This window comes from Macaca nemestrina, chromosome 1 (assembly GCF_043159975.1).
Source record: "Macaca nemestrina isolate mMacNem1 chromosome 1, mMacNem.hap1, whole genome shotgun sequence".
NCBI classification, from domain to species: Eukaryota; Metazoa; Chordata; class Mammalia; order Primates; family Cercopithecidae; genus Macaca; species Macaca nemestrina.
In genome coordinates, this window is record NC_092125.1 from 110,802,020 (window position 1) to 110,809,381 (window position 7,362).

The window sequence follows — 7,362 nt, forward strand, 5'->3', positions numbered from 1 at the left end:
TTCCACATCATTTTAATATTATAAGAAAAAATTTCTGAATATTCTTCTCAGTGTGTGAATAATTGATGTATATGGATTTAGAGGCCAGGTGCAGTGGCTCACACCTGTAATCCCAGCACTTTGGAAGACCAAGGTGGTTGGATCACTTGAGCTCAGGAGTTTGAGACCAACCTGGGCAGCATGGTGAAACCCTGCCTCTACAAAAAATCATTAAAAATTAACCAGGCATAGTGGCACATGCCTATAGTACCAGCTATTCAGGAGACTGAGGTGGGAGGATCACTTGGGTCCAGGAGTTTGCTGCTGCAGTGAACCAAGATCACGCCACTGTACTCCATGCTGGATGACAAAGTGAGACCCTGTCTCAAAGAATAAAAACAAAATAAATAATAAAAGGATTTTGGTCAATGTCTTAATATACTTCTTGCTGCAAACCAATGTTATACTGGCATCTTTTCTCCCACTGGGGAAGCATGTTAGTTTTTTGTTTGTTTGTTTGTTTGTTTATAGACAGGGTCTAGCTCTGCTGCTCAACCTAGAGTGCGATGGTGAGATCACAGCTCACTGCAGCCTCAAACTCCCAGGCTCAAGGGATCCTCCTGCCTCAGCCTCCTGAATAGCTGGGACTACAGGCACATGTCACCACCCTCAGCTATTTTGTGTGTGTGTGTGTGTGTGTGTGTGTGTAGATGGGGTCTCACTATGTTGCCCAGGCTGGTCTCAAACTCCTGGGCCCAAGTTATTCTCACACCTTGGCCTCCCAAAGTATTGGAATTACAGGTGTAAGCCACCACACCTGGTCCATGTTGGATTTTCACTTAACTTGAGGACAAGTTTTATATTCGTAACTCCTAACCCCACTCCCGTATGTGTGGGTTGCTTTGTTTTATGATCTCTATATACATATTTTGTGCTTGTCACTTATGATTTTCATTCTAACTCTACAGGTTTTCTTTCCAATTTGTCGTAATCACTGAAATAATTTATGTATATCTCTTTAAATACATGTAGTGGCCACCTAATTTGGAATGACTTATAAACTGTTAGTATATGTTTGAAGCAGTTTTTATGGAACACTAAAGATCTGCATTGAGCCAAAGCCATTGGCCTGAGGATATATTCTCAGACAGATCATGGTAAAAATCAAGGTCATGAGTCTGTGGTGGTTGGTGGTGATCAACAGCATTCCTGTGCAATGGGGTTTAGTGGGATAGAAACTGAGGTTTTAAAGACAGGCATATATAGACAGAAGAGAAGTGATCCCCTGATGTACCTCTTCATTTCCTATGTATCAATTCCTCCTTGGCTTTGTGAGACTGAGATAGGGAGACTCTTATGGAATATCTGTCCTTTCCCTTCAGCTGCCTGACTTTCCTGGGCTACTGGCCTACACATGTGTAACCATGGTCACCTCCACATTCATGACAAACAGAAGGAAGCAGGACCAACAAACTGCATACCCTACATGCTAACCTGAAACTATAGTGCATAACAGTATTAGTTTGTGAGATATATCAGAAACTATATGATTTTGGTCCTTTTAAATTTATTGATTTATTTTAAGGGCTAGCATATGCTCTATTCTATAGAATGTCCCATGTATACTTGAGAGGAAGTGTATTCTGTTTTTGTTGAGTGGAGTATTCTACAGATGTCTGGTAGGTTATGTTGTTTAAATCTTTTATTTCTTTATTGGTCTTCTTCGTAGTTACTCTATCCATTATTGAAAGTTGTGGTATTAAAGTCTCCATCTACTATTGTTAAATTGTCTATTTCTCCATTCAATTATCTCAGTTTTTGCTTCCTGTGTTTTGAGGCTCTGTTAGATGTATATGTATTTATTGCACTCTCTTCCTGATTGACTAACCCTTGTATCATTACAAAATATCCTCATTGTCTTTGATAACTTTTTTGTCTTAAAGTCTCTTGTTTATTTTTTCTGGTGTTAGGATAGTTGTTACTGAAACGCCAGAGGTTTGATTTAAGTCTTACTGCTCACTGCACAGAAAGCCAGTCACTGAATCCAACTAGTATTGCCAGGGAAGAAGGCTTTCGTCAGGTACTGCAACTTAGGAGATGGGAGATCAGTCTCAAATCCATCTTCCTGACCAATGAAAAGTCGGGGTTTAGATAGCAGGGAAGAAATGTAACTACATGCAGAAAAACAGGAATTAGGGAGAGGTAAGAAAGAGGAATTGGTCAACAGGAAGCAGGTGACCACTTAGGCATTTATGATGGGGTGAGGGGTCTGACATCTTGCTGTGCAGATGTGGTACTCTGGTAAATTTCAGTTCTTTGCTACTATCTGGAAGGCCCATGGTTGGTTTCCTGAGAAAGGAACTCAGATAATACAAATGTAACTTTCTCAGATTTCAAGACTGAGAGGGTCAATTTCTATGTTTATTCAAAAGAAACCGTAAACATCAGTTCCATGGGACAATTGGGTTGGGTTAAAAGTCACTTCAGCTTTCTTATGGTTGCTAATTACATAATTACGTTACATTGTATGGTAAAGGGATTTTGCAGATATAATTACATTAACCTTAAAATGGGGAGATAATCCAGGTTGACTAATATAATCACATGGGCCTTTAAAGTCTGGGTCTAGAGGTCAGAGGTCAGCAATCTAGCAAGTCAGAGAGATCCAAAACATGTTAGTGATTCAATGAGGAAGAAACTCTTCATTGCTGACTTTGAAGATGGTGAGAGTCACAAATAAATAAAGTCCTCAGTCCAACAACTTCATAATTAGTGCTACCTGCAAATATGAGTTAACAATACTTTTAAATGCATTTACAATATGTGGTGAACAGATTCACATTGTCTCTGCCTACTCTTCTCTTTCGCTTTGTCCCTGCATGCTACTATGTCTGTCTAGATGGGGCGACACAAACACCAGGGCTTTGTGCAGCCTTCTCTCCTCTCCTGGAATGCTATGGCTCTCTAGAGCCAGATAGCACTGCTGAAGGTGGCTGAGTACAGGCAACTGATGGTGTTAGAAGCCATAGGCCCTTGATTAATCCAGGCTCTAACCTTCACTCACCTCAAAGTCCTAAGAGTCCTCCTTAAAGCTTCCTATCAGATTTATACAGATTATTACCCACAAACCTTGCTCTTCCTTGGACCCCTAAGGCCAGGACTTCTAATATCTTCATCATGTTTGAGGTATCTAGTAAGTCTTCTTTCTGGAGTTTCAGTTACTTCATCCCCACTGCCAAGTGAAAACTTACCAGATGACCAGCCCAAAGCCTCATATGCAAATCAGGGCTAAACAGTGACTGGATGATATTTTGTCTAGATCAGCCATAGGTATTGTCATATGTGACAAGAATATCATTTCTAAAAGTTCCACACTACAGAAACACACTAGAACTTACTTCCCACGTTAAAAGACAAGTTGGAAGAGTGGCTGTTACATCTCAGGCCAAGCATTAATCTTTCCAGGATTACAACTTGGCTCCAAAAATTGCCAAGCTATTGCTTAGACAAATTATTTAATCTCTGTTATACCAAAATTATTGCCAGGTCCCCACAATTTGCACCTGGCTGCTATGCCTCTATGAAGACTGGAAATACCTATGAGTAAGAGTCCAAAATAAGCTTTCTAAATCAATTCAGACCTGTCTCACATACTTTTTAGTTTACAATTGATAACCATGAAGGAATTCTGAGTGGTGATGCCCTGACCTTTGGCAAAATTCTTATAGGTGCTTGGAACCAGCTTGAGCTATCTTTATTGCTCAAACCAATAGGACAATTTGCTGAGGCCTCAGAGATCCACCCCCTCCAGAGAATCCCTGATTTCCCAAAATTTGGTTGAGATCTAAGGTTTATTTTGCTGTACAACTCAATTTCTGGAGTTTTACTTGCTTCCAAAAATGAAGGCAAGTTTTCCTGCTTCCATGATGATGGACAGCAGGCAATTCCTTTCTGGAGTTTCAGTTCACTTCTGACAGGGAAGGAGAGTTTGATTTTTTCCTGCTTCTAGGATGGTACAGAGCAGTCTTCAGCCTGGGCCCCATTCCTATAAGTAACTGAATCTGTGTTTTGTCTTGGAAATTCTCCTAAATGACTAAAGTTAAGATTAACAACCAACTGGTCATAATTTCTTCTTACCATTAGAGTGCTCAGCAATCATATAAATTGTGTGATCATTACTTTTCTTAACTGTTTTGTTTGTTTGTTTCAGTTTTTGTTGTTGTTTCCTTCTTTTCCCCATTGGGTTTGACCCATTCTATCTGACTTGATCAAATCCAAAGGAAAGTTCCAAATGATGGGGACAAGGCCTCTGAATTGGATAAATCCCTGCAGAAAAATAAATAAATAAATAAAATGTAAAAAGAGGGAGAGCGAAAGGGAAAAAAAAAACAAAAACAAATCCAGCCATCAAGAAAATAAAGGTTTTGGCCAGGCGCAATGGCTCATGCCTGTAATCCCAGGACTTTAGGAAGCAAAGGCGGGCGGATCACGTCAGGAAATCGAGACCATCCTAGCTAACATGGTGAAACCCCATCTCTACTAAAAATACACAAAAATTAACCAGGCGTGGTGGTGGGCGCCTGTAGTCCCAGCTACTGGGGAGGCTTAGGCAGGAGGATGGCGTGAACCTGGGAGGTGGAGCTTGCAGTGAGCCAGGATCGCGACACTGCACTCCAGCCTGGGTGACAGAGCGAGACTCCTTCTCAAAAAGAAGAAAAAAAAAGAAAGGTTTTGACTACCTGAGGGGCTTTATTTATACAACAAGGCCACCTTTGCTGGCCAAACCAAACTAAAAGAGCAATGGTTGTCACCTCACACCCAGGCTGCAGTTCAGTAGCTAAGGTTCTGCCCCTTTTTTCACTATGACAATCTGGGTTCGGTTCCTAAATCAATTTTTTCCAGTTTGATATTTGTGTTACTTTTGAACATTTTTTCCAGGGAGCTTTCTTAGCAGGAACTTTGTTGGCTTTCACCCCAGCTGTTACAGAACAGCTTGACCGAATTCAAAATCCAGAAGGTCAGAGGGTATCCTGGGAAGATGGTGGAATGAGAAGCACCTGGAATCTAGACAACAACTGCACTGGCAGGATCTGTCTGATGTAAATATTTCAGAACTCTGGAGCCTACTGAAGGCTTGCAACTTCCAGAGGAAGGCCCAGATGGTAAACTGTAGGTAATTTCAGCCAATTTCAAACCTTAGCACAATAGCAGTTACCCAACACTACCTCCAAGGCAGTCAGCTTGTGTTCCTACGGTAAGCTGCACACATCTTTCAGGATCCAGAATTGGCAAAAAAGGATGCTGTCTCCAAATATTGGGGGTCTGGGCCGAGTGCAGTGGCTCATGACTGTAATCCTAGCACTCTGGGAGACCGAGGTGGGTGGATTACCTGAGGTCAGGAGTTCAAGACCAGCCTGGCCAACATGGTAAAACTCTGTTTCTACTAAAATTAGTAAGGTGTGGTTGCAGGCACCTGTAATCCCAGCTACTTAGGAGGTTGGGGTACAAGAATCACTTGACGCAAGAGGGAGAGGCTGCAGTGAGTTGAGATCACACCACTGCACTCCAGCCTGGGCGACAGAGCAAGACTCCATCTCAACACACACACACACACACACACACACACACGCACACACACATTGGGGCTCTGTTCTCTAATGGCTGACTGCAGCACAGAGACAAAGAGGCTGGAAGCTACTGTTGTACCTCCCCCCATTGTAGCAAGCTCCTCAACCCAAGCTGAAGCAACTTCCAGGAAGTTTAAAGGGATGGTTCCCTTTTTTCACCCTCCCTCAATTTTTCTCTTTTTCCCCTTTTGGGAGCCAGACGTTAAAGGATAAAATAATCAAGAATAGCTGCATATACAGGTAAAATGAGGGAGTGACCACACACCAGGGAAAGGTTCAGGCTCAGAAAACATATGTGAAGACCACAACTTTATACCTCAGGCTGATCCTTGGCATAGAGACAACCTACAATAATCAAAAAACAAAACAAAAAAATAACAAAGAAACATCAAACCCTGAGGAAGGAGGAGAATCTAATTTCCAGAGTCAACCATATTAGTAGATTCAAATGTCCAGTTTTTAACAACAACAACAAAATAAAAATAAAAAATGAACCAACAGAAACTCTTACTGAAAAATACCTGATAGTCAAGTTAAGATTAGGTCATGGGGGAATAAATGAAAAGAAAAATAATAAATAATTAAAGAGAAAAAATAAAAATTAAAAAAAAAATCTGGAAGTTCTACTAGACAGACTTTAAAACAGCTGTCTTAAAGGTGCCCAAAGAACTAACTAAAGGAAGATGTAGCAGAAGACAAGAAAATGACGCATGAACAAAATGAAAATATAAATAAGGATAGAAAACCAAAAAAGAAAGAAAAAAGAAGTGCTGGATGTGAAAAGTAAAATAAGTGAAACAAAAAATTTACTAGAGAGATTCAAAGTCAAATTTGAAGAAAGCTGAGCAGGCAGAAGAAACAATCAGTGAACCCGATGATAAGGCAATGGAAATCATCCAGTTTGAGGAACAGAAATTTAAAAAGATTGAAGAAAAGTGAGTAGAGCCTAAGTGACCATCAAGTGGACAACATATGCATTGTGGAATTTCTTTTTTGTTGTTGTTGTTTTTTGGGGGGGGGTGAGGAGATGGAGTTTTGCTCTTGCTGCCCAGACTGGAATGCAATGGCACGATCTCAGCTCACCACAACCTTTGCCTCCTGGGTTCAAGCGGTTCTCCCACCTCAGCCTCTCGAGAAGCTGGGATTGTAGGTGTGCACCACCATGCCTGGCTAATTTTGTATTTTTAGTAGAGGCGGAGTTTCTCCATGTTGGTCAGGCTGGTCTCAAACTCCTGACCTCAGGTGATCCTCCCGCCTCGACCTCCCAAAATACTGGGATTACAGGCATGAGCCACCGCACTCAGCCTTGCATTGTGGAATTTCTAAAGAAGAGGGAGAGAAGGTCAAGAGAGAATAGTTGAAGAAATAATGGCTGAAAAGTTTCCAAATTTGATGAAAGAGATGAATACAAACACAATAGCCTAACAAACCCCAAGTAAGATAAAGAGACCTACACCAAAACACATTATAATCAAACTTTCAAAAGTCAAAAAAAGAGAATCTTTAAATCGATAAGAGAAAAGCAACTGGTCATATGCCATAAATATTTAATAAGATTATCAACAGATTTCTCATCAGAAACTTTGGAAGCTGGAAGGACAGGAAATCAAAAGCTGCCAACAGCCAGGAGCGGTGGCTCACATCTATAATCCCAACACTTTGGGAGGCTGAGGCGGGTGGATCACTTGAGGTCAGGAGCTCAAGACCAGCCTGGCCAACATGGCAAAACCCTGTCGCTACTAAAAATACAAAAATT